Source organism: Oncorhynchus gorbuscha, unplaced genomic scaffold, assembly GCF_021184085.1.
Source record: "Oncorhynchus gorbuscha isolate QuinsamMale2020 ecotype Even-year unplaced genomic scaffold, OgorEven_v1.0 Un_scaffold_5666, whole genome shotgun sequence".
NCBI lineage: Eukaryota > Metazoa > Chordata > Actinopteri > Salmoniformes > Salmonidae > Oncorhynchus > Oncorhynchus gorbuscha.
The window spans coordinates 5,326-24,978 of NW_025745399.1; the positions used below are offsets into that span (position 1 = coordinate 5,326).

Genomic DNA, 19,653 nt, shown 5'->3' on the forward strand with positions numbered 1-19,653 from the left:
GGACCAAGAGGCAGCCTATAGTAACTATACCCCAGCCTCTGGTATAACCTGCTAGAGGACCTGAGGGGGACGAAACTGGACATTTTTATTTTTAAACGACACCTTTGTAGCTTTGCATTTCCTTAAGGTGCTTTTTAGTGGTTCGGTCGTTAGAACAGAAGAGTCACTCGTCTCACCATCACTCTTCCTCATCCTGTTGTTCTTGCGGCTCTTCTTGCTCTGATTGGTTGAAGGTTGCTGTTGCCATTCGCCCCCGCCGGATCACTAGCGTCGTCACCGCCGCCGACCCCGCCTCTTCCTGGATCGGACTCATGCTCGACGAATCAGACTCAGACCTACAGGAAACAACAACCAAATCACAGGCTAAACTAACTTCAACGAACACCCAGGTAGTTTTTCCAAGTTTAAGGCAGCACTGAAAGTACTGGAGTCACGTGTTCAACTGGACACATCTTTACTTACTGAGTTTTCAGCCAGCCTTCTGACGTCCTACTGTCCACTACTCCTGCATACGTCCGTACACACACCCCTAAAGACAACACAGACCACAGATTAGATCTACACATCCCTACAGACACAGACCACAGATCAGACCACCACACCCCTAGAGACACAGACCACAGATCAGACCTACACACCCCTACAGACACAGACCCCAGATCAGACCACCACACCCCTACAGACACAGACCCCAGATCAAATCTACAGACCACCACACCCCTAGAGACACAGACCACATCAGAGCAGATGTTTCTTGATCAGTGTTTGTATTTTTTGTTCCTGCTAGAGGACCTGATTTGTACTCTGGTGGTGGATATATACACTTAGTTACTGTCTGTCTTCTAGCAGGGGAGTGTGTGTGTGTCCTTACTGTCTGTCTTCTAGCAGGGGAGTGTGTGTGTGTGTCCTTACTGTGTCTTCTAGCAGGGGAGTGTGTGTGTGTCCTTACTGTGTCTTCTAGCAGGGGAGTGTGTGTGTGTCCTTACTGTGTCTTCTAGCAGGAGAGTATGTGTGTCCTTACTGTCTGTCTTCTAGCAGGGGAGTGTGTGTGTGTCCTTACTGTCTGTCTTCTAGCAGGGGAGTGTGTGTGTGTGTCCTTACCATCGGTCCTGATCTTCTTGCTGCCCGTGTCAGAGTGCGTGTTAGAGTGTGTGTAACCACTCCATCCGTCAGCGTGTCTCTGAGCCTCTCCCTCTGTAGGCTGCTCCTCCTGGATCGGACTGACGCAGCGTTTCCCCAACGACGGCCTGACGCCCACAACACACGGACCGCCGCAAAACATCAACCTGCCTTAGAGACTCCACCTTGTAGAACATCCTTCACTTCGTTTAATAAGAGAACAGGACATTTTAATGGACAACACACCTTCAACAACCCTCTTCCATTAAAAGTCCATCGAATGAAGGTGTGTGTGTGTGTGTGTGTGTGTGTGTGTGTGTGTGTGTGTGTGTGTGTGTGTGTGTGTGTGTGTGTGTGTAAGGGCGTGTACCTGTTGTGACCGTAGCTGTAGCCAGTAGGACCAGCACCAACTGTAGAGGGGGAGGTGTAGTGCGGTTTAACCCAGCCGTCCTCGTCCCAGGACGAGGTAGAATGGCCCTGGCTCTCCCTGACCTGCTGCCTGCCCTGGACATACTCTACATACGTCTGGATACGGTAGCTCTCCGCATAGCGACTGGTGTTCATCGCTGGACACAGAGGGGGAACGGGAGTCGGGGTCAGAATTAATATAAACTGTGACTCATTTACATGTTCAGTTGTTTTCTAGGGAACGGGAGTCGGGTCAGAATAAAGATGTAGAACATTTGAGGTGCTGCTGGCCCAGTACTCCCATCAGAGGAGGGAACGAGAGTCAAGGTCAGAATAAAGATGTAGAACATTTGAGGTGCTGCTGGCCCGGTACTCCCATCATGTGAGCTCCGGCCCAAGTCCAGTACTGGTCTCTGGGTCAAACGTAGCGCACTATATAGGGAACAGGGCTGGTCTCTGGGTCAAACGTAGCGCACTATATATAGGGAATAGGGCTGGTCTCTGGGTCAAACGTAGCGCACTATATAGGGAACAGGGCTGGTCTCTGGGTCAAACGTAGCGCACTATATAGGGAACAGGGCCGGTCTCTGGGTCAAACGTAGCGCACTATATAGGGAACATGGCCGGTCTCTTGGTCAAACGTAGCGCACTATATAGGGAACAGGGCTGGTCTCTGGGTCAAACGTAGCGCACTATATAGGGAACAGGGCCGGTCTCTGGGTCAAACGTAGTGCACTATATTGGGAACAGGGCTGGTCTCTGGGTCAAACGTAGCGCACTATATAGGGAACATGGCCGGTCTCTGGGTCAAACAGTGCACTATATAGGGAACAGGGCTGGTCTCTGGGTCAAACGTAGCGCACTATATAGGGAACAGGGCCGGTCTCTGGGTCAAATGTAGCGCAGGGAAGAGGCTTATGGATAGGCCAGTACTCACCGATCTGAACCTGGTCAGTCTGACTCAGAGATACAAATGCTGACGTGTCATCAATCCACGACACCTGGATGTTACCTAGAGACATGCGGGAAGACATGGGAATTAAAAAGGTTTCCTGGTGGCCTGGCCCAGGCGGTAGTGATACAGATCATCATTATGTGGTGGGTCTTACCAAAGGCACTGAACAGCTGGTAGAGGTCACTGGTCTTCCACTCCTTCGGGAAGGTGACATACAGAACATGATCCCTCTTGGGCTGGACTGCAGAGGAGAAGGGAAGAACAGAGGGGAAGGACAGAGGGGAAGGACAGAGGGGAAGGACAGAGGGGAAGGACAGAGGGGAAGGACAGAGGGGAAGGACAGAGGGGAAGGACAGAGGGGAAGGACAGAGGGAAGGACAGAGGGGAAGGACAGAGGGGAAGGACAGAGGGGAAGGACAGAGGGGAAGGACAGAGGGGAAGGACAGAGGGGAAGGACAGAGGGGAAGGACAGAGGGGAAGGACAGAGGGGAAGGACAGAGGGGAAGGACAGAGGGGAAGGACAGAGGGGAAGGACAGAGGGGAAGGACAGAGGGGAAGGACAGAGGGGAAGGACAGAGGGGAAGGACAGAGGGGAAGGACAGAGGGGAAGGACAGAGGGGAAGGACAGAGGGGAAGGACAGAGGGGAAGGACAGAGGGGAAGGACAGAGGGGAAGGACAGAGGGGAAGGACAGAGGGGAAGGACAGAGGGAAGGGGAAGGACAGAGGGAGGGGAAGGACAGAGGGGAAGGACAGAGGGGGGACAGAGGGGAAGGACAGTTCTCAGTCACCACTGACCAATGGTTTATGGACATCAAGGGAAGGATTTCTATATGCCATTTTTAATAGATCCTCTTTCCATTTTCTTTTTCACTGCCGACTATATGCAGACAGAGGTAGTGAAGGCTGAAGGACATGGTGATGTACAGAATAGTATCCCATTGAACTATAAAGAGGGGGTGTTGAACAAGGAATAGTATCCCATTGTCTACCACTAATACCAATGGTTTATGTACATCTATTACTACGGCCCATATATAGTATCCCATTGAACTACTACTAATACATTTTACTGTGACTTGTGCAGTATATAGTGTCTAATGCTACTACTAATAGGACATGGTTGTACAGTATATAGTATCCCATTGAACTACTAATACTACTGTGTTGTACAGTATATAGTATCCCATTGAACTACTACTAATACTACTGTGTTGTACAGTATCCCATTTAACTACTAATACTACTGTGTTGTACAGTATATAGTATCCCATTGAACTACTACTAATACTACTGTGTTGTACAGTATATAGTATCCATTGAACTACTACTAATACTACTGTTTGTACAGTACAGTATATAGTATCCCATTGAACTACTACTAATACTACTGTGTTGTACAGTATATAGTATCCCATTGAACTACTACTAATACTACTGTTTGTACAGTATATAGTATCCCATTGAACTACTACTAATACTACTGTGTTGTACAGTATATAGTATCCCATTGAACTACTACTAATACTACTGCTTTGTACAGTATATATTATCACATTGAACTACTACTAATACTACTGTGTTGTACAGTATATAGTATCCCATTGAACTACTACTAATACTACTGCTTTGTACAGTATATAGTATCCCATTGAACTACTACTAATACTACTGTGTTGTACAGTATATAGTATCCTATTTTAACTACTAATACTACTGTGTTGTACAGTATATAGTATCCCATTGAACTACTACTAATACTACTGTGTTGTACAGTATATAGTATCCCATTGAACTACTACTAATACTACTGTGTTGTACAGTATATAGTATCCCATTGAACTACTACTAATACTACTGTGTTGTACAGTATCCCATTTAACTACTAATACTACTGCGTTGTACAGTATATAGTATCCCATTGAACTACTACTAATACTACTGTGTTGTACAGTATATAGTATCCCATTGAACTACTACTAATACTACTGTGTTGTACAGTATATAGTATCCCATTGAACTACTACTAATACTACTGTGTTGTACAGTATCCCATTTAACTACTAATACTACTGCGTTGTACAGTATATAGTATCCCATTTAACTACTAATACTACTGTGTTGTACAGTATATAGTATCCCATTGAACTACTACTAATACTACTGTATTGTACAGTATATAGTATCACATTGAACTACTACTAATACTACTGTGTTGTACAGTATATAGTATCCCATTGAACTACTACTAATACTACTGTGTTGTACAGTATCCCATTTAACTACTAATACTACTGTGTTGTACAGTATATAGTATCCCATTGAACTACTACTAATACTACTGTGTTGTACAGTATATAGTATCCCATTGAACTACTACTAATACTACTGTGTTGTACAGTATACAGTATCCCATTTAACTACTACTAATACTACTGTGTTGTACAGTATATAGTATCCCATTGAACTACTACTAATACTACTGTGTTGTACAGTATATAGTATCCCATTGAACTACTACTAATACTACTGTGTTGTACAGTATATAGTATCCCATTGAACTACTACTAATACTACTGTGTTGTACAGTATATAGTATCCCATTTAACTAATACTACTGTGTTGTACAGTATCCCATTTAACTACTAATACTACTGTGTTGTACAGTATATAGTATCCCATTGAACTACTACTAATACTACTGTGTTGTACAGTATATAGTATCCCATTGAACTACTACTAATACTACTGTGTTGTACAGTATCCCATTTAACTACTAATACTACTGTGTTGTACAGTATATAGTGTCACATTGAACTACTACTAATACTACTGTGTTGTACAGTATATAGTATCCCATTGAACTACTACTAATACTACTGTGTTGTACAGTATATAGTATCCCATTGAACTACTACTAATATTGCTTTGTACAGTATATAGTATCCCATTGAACTACTACTAATACTACTGCTTTGTACAGTATATAGTATCCCATTGAACTACTACTAATACTACTGTGTTGTACAGTATATAGTATCCCATTTAACTACTAATACTACTGTGTTGTACAGTATATAGTATCCCATTGAACTACTACTAATACTACTGTGTTGTACAGTATACAGTATCCCATTGAACTACTACTAATACTACTGTGTTGTACAGTATATAGTATCCCATTGAACTACTACTAATACTACTGTGTTGTACAGTATATAGTATCCCATTGAACTACTACTAATACTACTGTGTTGTACAGTATCCCATTTAACTACTAATACTACTGTGTTGTACAGTATCCCATTTAACTACTAATACTACTGTGTTGTACAGTATATAGTATCCCATTTAACTACTAATACTACTGTGTTGTACAGCATCCCATTTAACTACTAATACTACTGTGTTGTACAGTATATAGTATCCCATTGAACTACTACTAATACTACTGTGTTGTACAGTATATAGTATCCCATTGAACTACTACTAATACTACTGTGTTGTACAGTATCCCATTTAACTACTAATACTACTGTGTTGTACAGTATATAGTGTCACATTGAACTACTACTAATACTACTGTGTTGTACAGTATATAGTATCCCATTGAACTACTACTAATACTACTGCTTTGTACAGTATATAGTATCCCATTGAACTACTACTAATACTACTGTGTTGTACAGTATATAGTATCCCATTTAACTACTAATACTACTGTGTTGTACAGTATATAGTATCCCATTGAACTACTACTAATACTACTGTGTTGTACAGTATACAGTATCCCATTGAACTACTACTAATACTACTGTGTTGTACAGTATATAGTATCCCATTGAACTACTACTAATACTACTGTGTTGTACAGTATATAGTATCCCATTGAACTACTCACGGTCTGGTCCGCTGATGTTGAGGTAGGGAATATCTATGATCCTCATCAGGAACAGTCTGCATGAAAACACGAGACGTCAACGTAGCATTATAACTCTCATACAGCTGACAGATGTGTTATAACTACACTAAGACATGCTGAGGTAAGGATATATACACGGGTCCCCTGTAGGAGAGGGAAAGAAACTGAAGGGGAGAGAACCGAGATCTTACTTGTTGACGAAGGGTTGGATGAGTTTCGATTGGGATGGGATGTGGGCTCTGGGGGGAGTCAGGAAAGTACCTGAGAAGGAAAGAGAAAGTTTTGAAAGATTGAGAAACAGCCACGATGACCATACGCATATCACAGCAGCTACTGCTATAGTCTACACGGCATCATAGAGAGATTCAAAGCTGTCCATGGAACTGTTCCCCCTGTAGTGTTACCATGGAGATGGCCTTTTCTCAACTGTTCACAGTAGTGTTACCATGGAGATGGCCTTGTCTCAACTGTTCCCAGTAGTGTCACCATGGAGATGGCCTTGTCTCAACTGTTCCCAGTAGTGTCACCATGGAGATGGCCTTGTCTCAACTGTTCCCAGTAGTGTCACCATGGAGATGGCCTTTTCTCAACTCCCGCCTCCTCTCCTGCCTCCTTTTGAAAAAAGGTCAGAGGTAAAAATCGAGGAGAGGCAGCGATGAGGGAACGTGGATGGAAATGAGTCCTCCAGTAGCACCACATGAGGAGAGACAGCGATGAGGGAACGTGGATGGAAATGAGTCCTCCAGTAGCACCACATGAGGAGAGGTAGCGATGAGAGAACGTGGATGGAAATGAGTCCTCCAGTAGCACCACATGAGAGGTAGCGATGAGGGAACGTGGATGGAAATGAGTCCTCCAGTAGACTGACGTTTACAAGGGGTGGATCTCAAAAGAAAAATGTATATTTGTGATGAAAACAAATTAGGTTGAGCAAAACTTTTTATAGATAAAAACAATAAGTAGCATGTTGTTTTTAAGTGAGTACATGCTCGTCTCCTCCGACAACACCCGACTCAACAAGCTGTGGAGGCAGATCAACTCCTCCATGAAGGACTTTAGGTAGGATACACTTCACTATCCTCAATGTAAAGGTGGCTGTCAAGGAGGGGAGGACTTCCGTTCCTACGGAACCAACTGACATCTTTGACCACAGGAGGAGGAAACAAGGAGAGCAGACTTTTGCCCAAATGAGAAAAGGCCATTGGAAGCACAAGCCAGTGGCGTCGGGTTAGAGCCACGGGCGTCGGGTTAGAGCCACGGGGCGCAGGGTCAGACCCACGGGCGCAGGGTCAGAGCACGGGGCGCAGGGTCAGAGCCACGGGGCGCAGGAGTCAGGGCCACGGGGGCGCAGGGTCAGAGCCACGGGCGCAGGGGTCAGGCCACGGGGCGCAGGGTCAGAGCCACGGGCGCAGGGGTCAAGCCACGGGCGCAGGGTCAGAGCCACGGGCGCAGGGGTCAAACCACGGGCGCAGGGTCAGAGCCACGGGCGCAGGGAGTCAGGAAGCCGGGCGCAGGGTCAGAGCCCACGGGCGCAGGGTCAGAGCACGGGCGCAGGGTCAGAACCACGGGCGCAGGGTCAAACCACGGGCGTAGGGTTAGAGCCACAGGGCCGACGTCTTAGGTTAGAGCCACGGGCAAGCGTCGTTGGGTTAGAGCCACGGGCCAGCAGTACACAGTGTAGAAGGCAGTACACAGTGTAAAGGCAGTACCTATAGCAGTACACAGTGTAAGGCAGTACAGTGCAAAAAGAAGCAGTACACCATAGCAGTACACAGTGTAAAAGGCAGTACCCATAGCAGTACACAGTGTAGAAGGCAGTTCATATGGCAGTACACAGTGTAGAAGGCAGTACCTATGGCAGTACACAGTGTAGAAGGCAGTACCTATGGCAGTACAGTGTAGAAGGCAGTACCTATGGCAGTACAGTGTAGAAGGCAGTACCTATGGCAGTACACAGTGTAAAAGGCAGTACCCATAGCAGTACACAGTGTAGAAGGCAGTACCCATAGCAGTACACAGTGTAGAAGGCAGAACCCATAGCAGTACACAGTGTAAAAGGCAGTACCTAGGTAGTTGGCCATGGAGATGAAGCAGAGACCAGTGATGAAGGCATCGTAGCCCGCCTCGTGGAGCTGTTCCTGGGCTGTATCGTAGCTGGGAACCCCTCCGCCGTCACTGAGCCACAGAGGAAAGAAGCAGGGATAAATCAGACACTACATTAGCCATGGATGAGACCTGTCCTACTGTAATCAGACACTACATTAGCCATGGATGAGACCTGTCCTACTGTAATCAGACACTACATTAGCCATGGATGAGACCTGTCCTATTCTACTGACGTGCGTATAATAACGGAAGTACATGATGTAATGACGCCACCAGAAGAATACAGCAGAACAGTAAGTGCACACTTCCAACAACACAACAAGTTCAAGTCGAGGAAGTACATTTCAAAGAGTAAGTACATTTCAAAGAGTAAAGTACATTTCAAAGAGTAAGTACATTTCAAAGAGTAAGTACATTTCAAAGAGTAAGTACATTTCAAAAGAGTAAGTACATTTCATCGAGACCTTAATGGCGCAATCCATTAAAGCCAAGATAATGGGATTCAAGATGCTACTTGCTACGCTTCCACTGCTATTAGCTTCACGATCGACATTTGGACCAGCGATGTCATCCCCATGAGCATGCCAGTCTGACAGCACAGCGGGTCGACAGAGTCTGACAGCACAGCGGGTCGACGAGAGTCTGACAGCACAGCGTGGTCGACGACGAGTCTGACAGCACAGCGGGTCGACGAGAGTCTGACAGCACAGCGGGTCGACGAGAGTCTGACAGCACAGCGGGTCGACGAGTCTGACAGCACAGCGGGTCGACGAGAGTCTGACAGCACAGCTGGTCGACGAGAGTCTGACAGCACTGTGGTCGGGAGAGTCTGACAGCACAGCTGGTCGACGAGAGTCTGACAGCACAGCGGGTCGACGAGTCTGACAGCACAGCGGGTCGACGAGAGTCTGACAGCACAGCGGGTCGAGAGTCTGACAGCACAGCGGGTCGACGAGGATTTCCTACTGAGGACCGACATATTGCTCAAGAATGTGCTGGTTCTCATGCCGCTGCTGCCATTTCAATGTCATTTGAGAAGATGTTTGAAACAGGAACACCCTCCTAGCGCCATTCAAACAACTGACTGGAGAAATAAGCTCATCACCTGCGTCTGCAGCAGACGTGATACCTCTGTCATGGCATTGAAGCGCCTGCTCAGCAAACTGCCGACACAGACCGTGGGGTTAACTTGAAGAAGTACTCTAGTAGAGGCTGTGAACAAGCGATTCGGTGGCATTCTCTGAGCCTCTTTACTGTGCCGCCACCACCATGCTCGATGCTAGGTACAAGACCCGCTACTTCTTTAACAGGCATTCTCTCTGAGCCTCTTTACTGTGTTGCCACCATGCTCGATGCTAGGTACAAGACCCGCTACTTTAACAGGCATTCTCTGAGCCTCTTTACTGTGTTGCCACCAAGCTCGATGCTAGGTACAAGACCAGCTACTTTAACAGGCATTCTCTGAGCCTCTTTACTGTGTTGCCACCAAGCTCGATGCTAGGTACAAGACCCGCTACTTTAACAGGCATTCTCTCTGAGCCTCTTTACTGTGTTGCCACCAAGCTCGATGCTAGGTACAAGACCAGCTACTTCTTTAACAGGCATTCTCTCTGAGCCTCTTTACTGTGTTGCCACCATGCTCCATGCTAGGTACTTCGATGCAGACAGGAAACAGGGTTTACGTGAAATGTTGCTAACACACAGCTGGATAACATGGAAAGCTCATGATTTATTTCGACTTGTAGCACAGCTCCGTGGTTCGACATCGATAATGTTTAGCAGTCCAACAATGTCGGAAACATTAACTTACATGACCGACTGCATGGTCAAGCAACTGTTTGTTACATACAACATTATTTGTGGACATCCAGACAGATGTTGCTGTCCGAGTTTTGTGATGAAACAAAAAGGTGTGTTTGAATTAATTCTGCCACCGTCTTGTCTCTGCCTATATAGTGTAACAGTATAACTTTAGACCGTCCAGTTACAGCCAGTAAGCAGTTTAGCACTTACATTGGCGGGCCCAATTGCAAATAAATTAGTAAAACCAAAAATGTACCTTGACTTGGAAGAGTTCCAGTGTTGTGTTGGAAAGTCGTAGCCAGCTAGCTAACATAGCATCCCTCTATTTGAGCAGTGTGTTTCAGTAGGCTAAAACTAGGTAACTGCATTCGCTAGCTACATGAGTAAAACTGAAAATAGTTCATCTCTAGCTTCTTTATTTTGGAAGGAAATGACTGTTCAAAAATGTTCAACTATTACATTTCTCACTTTGAGTTAACGATTCACCACAGTGCATGCTAGCTAGCTGTAGCTTCTACTTTCAGTACTAGATTGGGACATTCTCTGATCCTTTGGATTGATGGACAACATGTCAGCTCACTTCATGCAAGATATGGCAGGGGTGAGAACCATAAACCAAAAACCATTAAGCAAACCGTGCACCCCCCTCCCAAACCGTGCCACCACCCCCTTTCCCAAAGCCCCACTCCCCAAACCGTGCCCCCCCCCCCATCCCCCCACCCCAAACCGTGCACCCCTCCCCAAACCGTGCACCTCCCCAAACCGTGCCCCTCCCCCAAACCGTGCACCCCCATCCCCTCCCCAAACCGTGCCCCCCCATCCCCCCCTCCCCAAACCGTGCCCCCCCCCATCCCCCCACCCCAAACCGTGCCCCCCCCATCCCCCCACCCCAAACCTACCCCCCCATCCCCCACCCCAAACCGTGCACCCATCGGGGTCCTGAGGGTTGAGTTTGGGAAATGCTAACAGGGTTGGTTATAGGTTTCATTCTTTTCTGGCTCTGCTTCCCCATTGATTTTGTCCTGCTACTGCTTACGACCCCAAAATCTAATGACTATAAAAACAGATTGTCCACACACTGCTACTGCTTACGACCCCAAAATCTAATGACTGGACAAAATCTGTTTTTATACACACTGCTACTGCTTACGACCCCAAAATCTAATGACTATAAAAACAGATTTTGTCCACAAACAGCTACTGCTTACAACCCCAAAATCGAATGACTACAAAAACTTAGATTTTTGTTAGTATACAGTCCCATACAATAATCTATACTGCAGTTGCCCTGGGGGTCACTTCCCGACTATGAATACCACTGCAGTCACTTCCCAGACTATGAATACCACCGCAGTCACTTCCCAGACTATGAATACCACTGCAGTCACTTCCCAGACTATGAATACCACTGCAGTCACTTCCCAGACTATGAATACCACTGCAGTCACTTCCCAGACTATGAATACCACTGCAGTCACTTCCCAGACTATGAATACCACTGCAGTCACTTCCCAGACTATGAATACCACTGCAGTCACTTCCCAGACTATGAATACCACTGCAGTCACTTCCCAGACTATGAATACCACTGCAGTCACTTCCCAGACTATGAATACCACTGCAGTCACTTCCCAGACTATGAATACCACTGCAGTCACTTCCCAGACTATGAATACCACTGCAGTCACTTCCCAGACTATGAATACCACTGCAGTCACTTCCCAGACTATGAATACCACTGCAGTCACTTCCCAGACTATGAATACCACTGCAGTCACTTCCCAGACTATGAATACCACTGCAGTCACTTCCCAGACTATGAATACCACTGCAGTCACTTCCCAGACTATGAATACCACTGCAGTCACTTCCCAGACTATGAATACCACTGCAGTCACTTCCCAGACTATGAATACCACTGCAGTCACTTCCCAGACTATGAATACCACTGCAGTCACTTCCCAGACTATGAATACCACTGCAGTCACTTCCCAGACTATGAATACCACTGCAGTCACTTCCCAGACTATGAATACCACTGCAGTCACTTCCCAGACTATGAATACCACTGCAGTCACTTCCCAGACTATGAATACCACTGCAGTCACTTCCCAGACTATGAATACCACTGCAGTCACTTCCCAGACTATGAATACCACTGCAGTCACTTCCCAGACTATGAATACCACTGCAGTCACTTCCCAGACTATGAATACCACTGCAGTCACTTCCCAGACTATGAATACCACTGCAGTCACTTCCCAGACTATGAATACCACTGCAGTCACTTCCCAGACTATGAATACCACTGCAGTCACTTCCCAGACTATGAATACCACTGCAGTCACTTCCCAGACTATGAATACCACTGCAGTCACTTCCCAGACTATGAATACCACTGCAGTCACTTCCCAGACTATGAATACCACTGCAGTCACTTCCCAGACTATGAATACCACTGCAGTCACTTCCCAGACTATGAATACCACTGCAGTCACTTCCCAGACTATGAATACCACTGCAGTCACTTCCCAGACTATGAATACCACTGCAGTCACTTCCCAGACTATGAATACCACTGCAGTCACTTCCCAGACTATGAATACCACTGCAGTCACTTCCCAGACTATGAATACCACTGCAGTCACTTCCCAGACTATGAATACCACTGCAGTTGCCCTGGGGTCACTTCCCTGACTATGAATACCACTGCAGTTGCCCTGGGGGTCACTTCCCAGACTTTGAATACCACTGCAGTTGCCCTGGGGGTCACTTCCCAGACTTTGAATACCACTGCAGTTGCTCTGGGGTCACTTCCCTGACTATGAATACCACTGCAGTTGCCCTGGGGGTCACTTCCCAGACTTTGAATACCACTGCAGTTGCCCTGGGGGTCACTTCCCAGACTTTGAATACCAGTGCATCACAGTATCTACACAGGTCCTACAGATCAAAATGGTTCAACCTCGGTTAAAATACCAAGTATAATTTCCTCTGTCCGGAGTACACCCGAAGAACTCCCTCTAGCATTTTAACAGTAAGCCTATGGTATTAGGAGTCTTCTCAAGCTCCCCATGTGGATAGGTCTAGTACCGCCAGGGGCTCCTAGTACCCCTGGTTGAGAACCATTGCTGTAGAATCTTGACCTGGACTATAGACAGTATAAAGTTGAGTAAGTTAGAATTTTGTACTCAAAATGTACCACCATTTCTATTATGTTCAAAGCTATATGATTTAGTTCATGTGATGAAGTTATTTTGTTAGATTAGCTTCTGAAATAACTTCCTGTTCCTTAAACGTGGCGTAGTCGTCGTCACCCTCCCCCCCCCCTTAAAAGATTTAGATGCACTATTGTAAGTGGCTGTTCCACTGGATGTCATAAGGTGAATGCACCAATTTGTTAGTCGCTCTGGATAAGAGCGTCTGCTAAATGACTTAAATGTAAATGTAAATGTTCTCTTACCAACTTTAGGAGATTTGAAGGGGCTCTCTTTCAGCTGTTTCTGCAGCTCTGCAAGAGACGTGATGTTGATCAACTCCTAGAAGGGTTCAAATAACAAAGGCACAATGAATATTCTTCAGACTTCCACAGGGGTTTCATGACATCCTTTTTTTGTTGTTGAATTTTACCCCCTTCTTCCTCCCCAATTCCGTGGTATCCAATTGTTAGTAGCTACTATCTTGTCTCATCACTACAACTCCCGTACGGGCTCGGGAGAGACGGAGGTTGAGAGTTATGCGTCCTCCGATACACAACCCAACCAAGCCGCACTGCTTCTTATCACATCCAACCCGGAAGCCAGTCCCACCAATGTGTCGGAGGAAACACCGTGCACCTGGCGACCTTGGTTAGCGTGCACTGTTCCCAGCCCGCCACAGGAGTCGCTGGTGCGAGATGAGACAAGGATATCCCTACCGGCCAAACCCTCCCAAACCCGGACGACGCTATGCCAATTGTGCGTCGCCCCAAGGACCTCCCGGTCGCTACAGAGCCTGGGCGCGAACCCAGAGTCTCTGGTGGCCCTGAACCACTGCACCACCCGGGAGGCTATGACATCCTTTAACCAGACATCTAAATACTGGAAATAGTATTACCTTGAAAGGTTGCGTAGTGGCCATGAGCTTGGTGTCCAACAGCCTGAGGAAACAATAGAGAAGATACTTGGTCCGTTGGTTATAGAGGAAAATCTGTCTTTAACAACATCACCAGATATACACACGCATTGAGGGGAGGGGTGCCGCGTTGAGGGGAGGGGCGCCGCGTTGAGGGGAGGGGCGCCGCGTTGAGGGGAGGGGCGCCGCGTTGAGGGGAGGGGCACAGAGTCAGATGCAGAGCAGAGCTCCTGGGTGAAAAACGTGGTGGGTTAAGTGCTTTGCACAACGGCAGGAGATGGGATCAGAGGGATCAGAGCAGCAGCCTTCCAGCTGCCAGGTCATTCCCATGTGTGTCGCCGGCTCTTCCAGCTGCTGGTCCCCCTCTCCAACCTCTGGGCTACTGGAGAGGTTTCTAGATGAACAGCGCACCAGATAAATAGACCGACTCAGAGAGGTTAGGCTTCAGTGAGTGGTAAGCCTTGCTTGTTTTTCAGAACGGCTCATAGAGAAGTAGTAGCAGCATGGCTTTACCCAGGGAAGACCCCACAAACCCTGACACAGCAGAATGTATTTACCCAGGAAGACCCCACAAACCCTGGACACAGCAGAATGTATTTACCCAGGAAGACCCCACAACCCTGACACAGCAGAATGTATTTACCCAGGAAGACCTCACAAACCCTGACGAGCAGGAATGACACCCAGGGAAGACCCCACAACCCTGACGCAGCAGAATGTATTTACCCGGGGAAGACTCACCGAAACCCTGACGAAAAAAAGCAGAATGGACACCTCGTGGGGAGACCCAATCAAACCCTGACGCAGCAGAATGTATTTCTACTCCGGGAGACTCCACCGAAACCTGACACAGCAGTGATGTATTTACCCGGAAGACCCACCTAAACCCTGACACAGCATATGTATTTACCGGGGAAGACCCACCAAACCCTGACACAGCAGAATGTATTTACCCAGGGGAAGACCCCACAAACCCTGACACAGCAGTATGTATTTACCCAGGGAAGTTTGAATCCCACAAACCCTGGACACAGCAGTATGCATTTACCTGGGGAAGACCCACCGAAACCCCTGGACACAGCAGTATGTATTTACCTGGGGAAGACACACTGAGTGACTTCTTTAAAGTCATTCAGGTCCTGTGGGAAGAAAGAAAAAGACTGTCAAATAGAAAAGAAACAAGGTTCTTCTAAACCACTGTGCTTCCGACTCTTCATTCCGTCAGTAGAATATAACTGGTTATTCTTAAAAGTGCTTTCACCATTTTAAATAACCATGCCCCTGCTAAAAACATGTCGGTTCATTCCCAGACCTGACTGCCCTCGGTTCACTCCCAGACCTGACTGCCCTCGGTTCACTCCCAGACCTGACTGCCCTCGGTTCACCCCAGACCTGACTGCTCCCGGTTCACCCCAGACCTGACTGCCCTCGGTTCACCCCAGACCTGACTGCCCCCGGTTCACCCCAGACCTGACTGCCCTCGGTTCACCCCAGACCTGACTGCCCTCGGGTTCACCCCAGACCTGACTGCCCTGTTCACCCCCAGACTGACTGCCCCTCGGTTCACCCCAGACCTGACTGCCTCGGTTCACCCCAGACCTGACTGCCCTCGGTTCACCCCAGACCTGACTGCCCCTTCGGGTTCACCCCAGACCTGACTGCCTCGGTTCACCCCAGACCTGACTGCCCTCGGTTCACCCCAGACCTGACTGCCTCGGTTCACTCCCAGACCTGACTGCCTCGGTTCACCCCAGACCTGACCTGCCCTCGGTTCACCCCAGACCTGACTGCCTTGACCAGCACAAAAACATCCTGTGGCGTTCTGCATTAGCACCGAATAGACCCTGCGAGATGCAACTTCTCAGGGAAGTTAGGAACCAATATACACAGGCAGTTAGGAAACAGGCAGTTAGGCTTTTTCAAACAGAATTGTGCATCCTGCAGCACAAACTCCAAAAAGTTCTGGGACACTGTAAAGTCCATGGAGAATAAGAGCACCTCCTCCCAGCTGCCCACTGCACTGAGGCTAGGAAACATTGTCACCACCGATAAATCTGCGATAATTGAGAATTTCAATAAGCATTTTTCTACAGCTGGCCATGCTTTCCACCTGGCCACTCCTACCCTGGTCAACAGCCCTACACAACCCACAGCAATTTTCCCAAGTCTCCTCCATTTCTCCTTCACCCAAATCCAGACCCCTACAAAATCAGCAGGACTAGACAATCTGGACCACTACAAATCAGCAGGACTATACAATCTGGAACCGCTTTCTAAAATTACAGCCCAAATTGTTGCAACCCCTATTACTAGCCTGTTCAACATCTTTCGTATTGTTTGAGATCCCCAAAGATTGAAAAGCTGCCACGGTAATCCCCCTCTTCAAAGGGGGAGACACTCTAGACCCAAACTGCTACAGACCTATAGCTATCCTACCCTGCCTTTCTAAGGTCATCGAAAGCCAAGTTAACAGCTCACCGACCATTTTGAATCCCACCATACCTTCTCTGCTACGCATTCTGGTTTCAGAGCTGGTCATGGGTGCACCTCAGCCACACTCAAGGTCCTAAACGATATCATAACCTCCATCGATAAGAGACATTACTGTGCAGCCGTATTCATCGACCTGGCCAAGGCTTTCGACTCTGTCAATCACAACATTCTTATCGGCAGACTCGACAGCCTTGGTTTCTCTAATGATTGCCTCGTCTGGTTCACCAACTACTTCTCAGAAAGAGTTCAGTGTGTCAAATCGGAGGGCCTGTTGTCCGGACCTCTGACTGTCTCTATGGGTGTGCCACAGGGTTCAATTCTCGGGCCGACTCTCTTCTCTGTATACATCAATGATGTTTCTCTTGCTGCTGGTGATTCTCTGATTCACCTCTACGCAGACGACACCATTCTGTATACTTCTAGCCCTTCTTTGGACACTTAACAAACCTCCAGACAAGCTTCAATGCCATACAACTCTGCTTCCGTGGCCTCCAACTGCTTTTAAATGCAAGTAAAACTAAATGCATGCTCTTCAACCGATCGCTACCAGCATCTGCCCCACCCATCCAGCATCACTACTCTGGACTGCTCTAACATCTACAAATATCTAGGTGTCTGGTTAAACCGTTAACTCTCCTTCTAGACTCACAAAATGAAATCTAGAATCTGCTTCCTATTACGCAACAAAGCATCCTTCACTCACGCTGCCAAACATACCCTCGTAAAACTGACTATCCTACCAATCCTCGACTTTGGTGATGTCACTGACAAAATAGCCTCCAAAACGCTACTCAACAAATTGGATGCAGTCTATCACAGTGCCATCCGTTTTGTGCCCCACAGTATCTCTACTTGCACACTCATCTTCTGCACATCTATTCACTCCAGTGTTTTAATTGCTAAATATGAATTATTTCACCACTATGGCTTATTTATTGCCTTAACTCCATTATCTTACCTCATTTGCATATACTGTATATAGACTTTTCTATTGTTTCATTGACTGTATGTTTGTTTATCCCATGTGTAACTGTTGTGTCACACTGCTATGCTTTATTTTGGCCAGGTCAGTTGTAAATGAGAACTTGTTCTCAACTGGCCTACCTGGTTAAATAAAGGTGAAATTTAAAAATATATAAAAATAAACCACTGTGTTCATATATAAAATGGTGCGTGTTTTGTACCTCTGGCAGTAGGCAGTAGAACTGATGGATGGTGTGCATGACGTCCAGCAGCATGTTGTGGCCAACCACCAACTTTCCCTGGGTTGGAGAGAGGGGGGAAAGAGATGAGTCCCATCCTAAAGGCATAGCGCCCAAAGAGAGATAAAGGAGAACTCACTCAACTACAATATTCCTTATAGTTTCAGTGGTGGATTGCAAAGGCAGTTGGCATATACTGGTACATCGTAACATAACAAAAGATACAGATTAAAACTAAAAAATTTGATACCGGGTTGTCAGGGTAACTCACAGATTTGGAGATGGCGTGTATGACCCTGGAGAATCCCACAGCGTCATTCAGCTCCTCCTGGAAGGTTTGACGAGAGTCATGTTCAGTAGGAAACGTAGCAAAACATTGCAAAGAAACTACAAAGGAAAGTCTCTTATTGGACAAGTAATCTCCCAGATTCAAAACATTGCAAAGAAATTACAAAGGAATGTCTCTTATTGGACAAGTAATCTCCCAGATTCAAAACATTGCAAAGAAATTACAAAGGAATGTCTCTTATTGGACAAGTAATCTCCCAGATTCAAAACATTGCAAAGAAACTACAAAGGAATGTCTCTTATTGGACAAGTAATCTCCCAGATTCAAAACATTGCAAAGAAACTACAAAGGAATGTCTCTTACTGGACAAGTAATCTCCCAGATTCAAAACATTGCAAAGAAACTACAAAGGAATGTCTCTTACTGGACAAGTAATCTCCCAGATTCAAAACATTATTGCCTCCTGATCGTGTTTCTTCAGGGGGGGTGAAGGTTTGGAACATTTCAAGAAGAAATGTACAGTCTGCTTTTTAGATACAGTAGAAGAAAATTCAACTGGTCGTGTCATTCTGGAGTTACTGTGTTTAGACCGCTATCTACTATCCATCTAGAACACCACAGGGAGGAATGTTCTGGAGTTACTGTGTTTAGACCGCTATCTACTATCCATCTAGAACACCACAGGGAGAAATGTTCTGGAATGTTGGGTGCTTCTTTTTTTGTTGTTGAAAAAAACGGTAGAAGGAACGTCACCTGTTCTCTCTCCTGTTTCTGCCGTTCCCTCCTCTTCCTCTCCTCGTCGTCCACCTTGCTGATCTGGATGTATCGCTCTTTCTGAAACCCCATTATATCATCACATAATACACCAGTCTATTAATGTACATCAACACACCTACTGACTGGAGACGATCCCACAGCATCACTCACACCTACTGACTGGAGACGATCCCACAGCATCACTCACACCTACTGACTGGAGACGATCCCACAGCATCACTCACACCTACTGACTGGAGACGATCCCAGAGCATCACTCACACCTACTGACTGGAGACGATCCCAGAGCATCACTCACACCTACTGACTGGAGACGATCCCAGAGCATCACTCACACCTACTGACTGGAGACGATCCCAGAGCATCACTCACACCTACTGACTGGAGACGATCCCAGAGCATCACTCACACCTACTGACTGGAGACAATCCCAGAGCATCACTCACACCTACTGACTGGAGACAATCC

At 46.6% G+C, this 19,653-nt stretch overlaps 1 pseudogene; it reads right to left on the reverse strand.

The window, feature by feature from the left end:
• Nucleotides 1-256: 256 nt before the first annotated feature.
• LOC124018707 lies at nucleotides 257-19,637 on the reverse strand (annotated as a pseudogene).
• Between the last annotated feature and the right edge of the window lie 16 nt (nucleotides 19,638-19,653).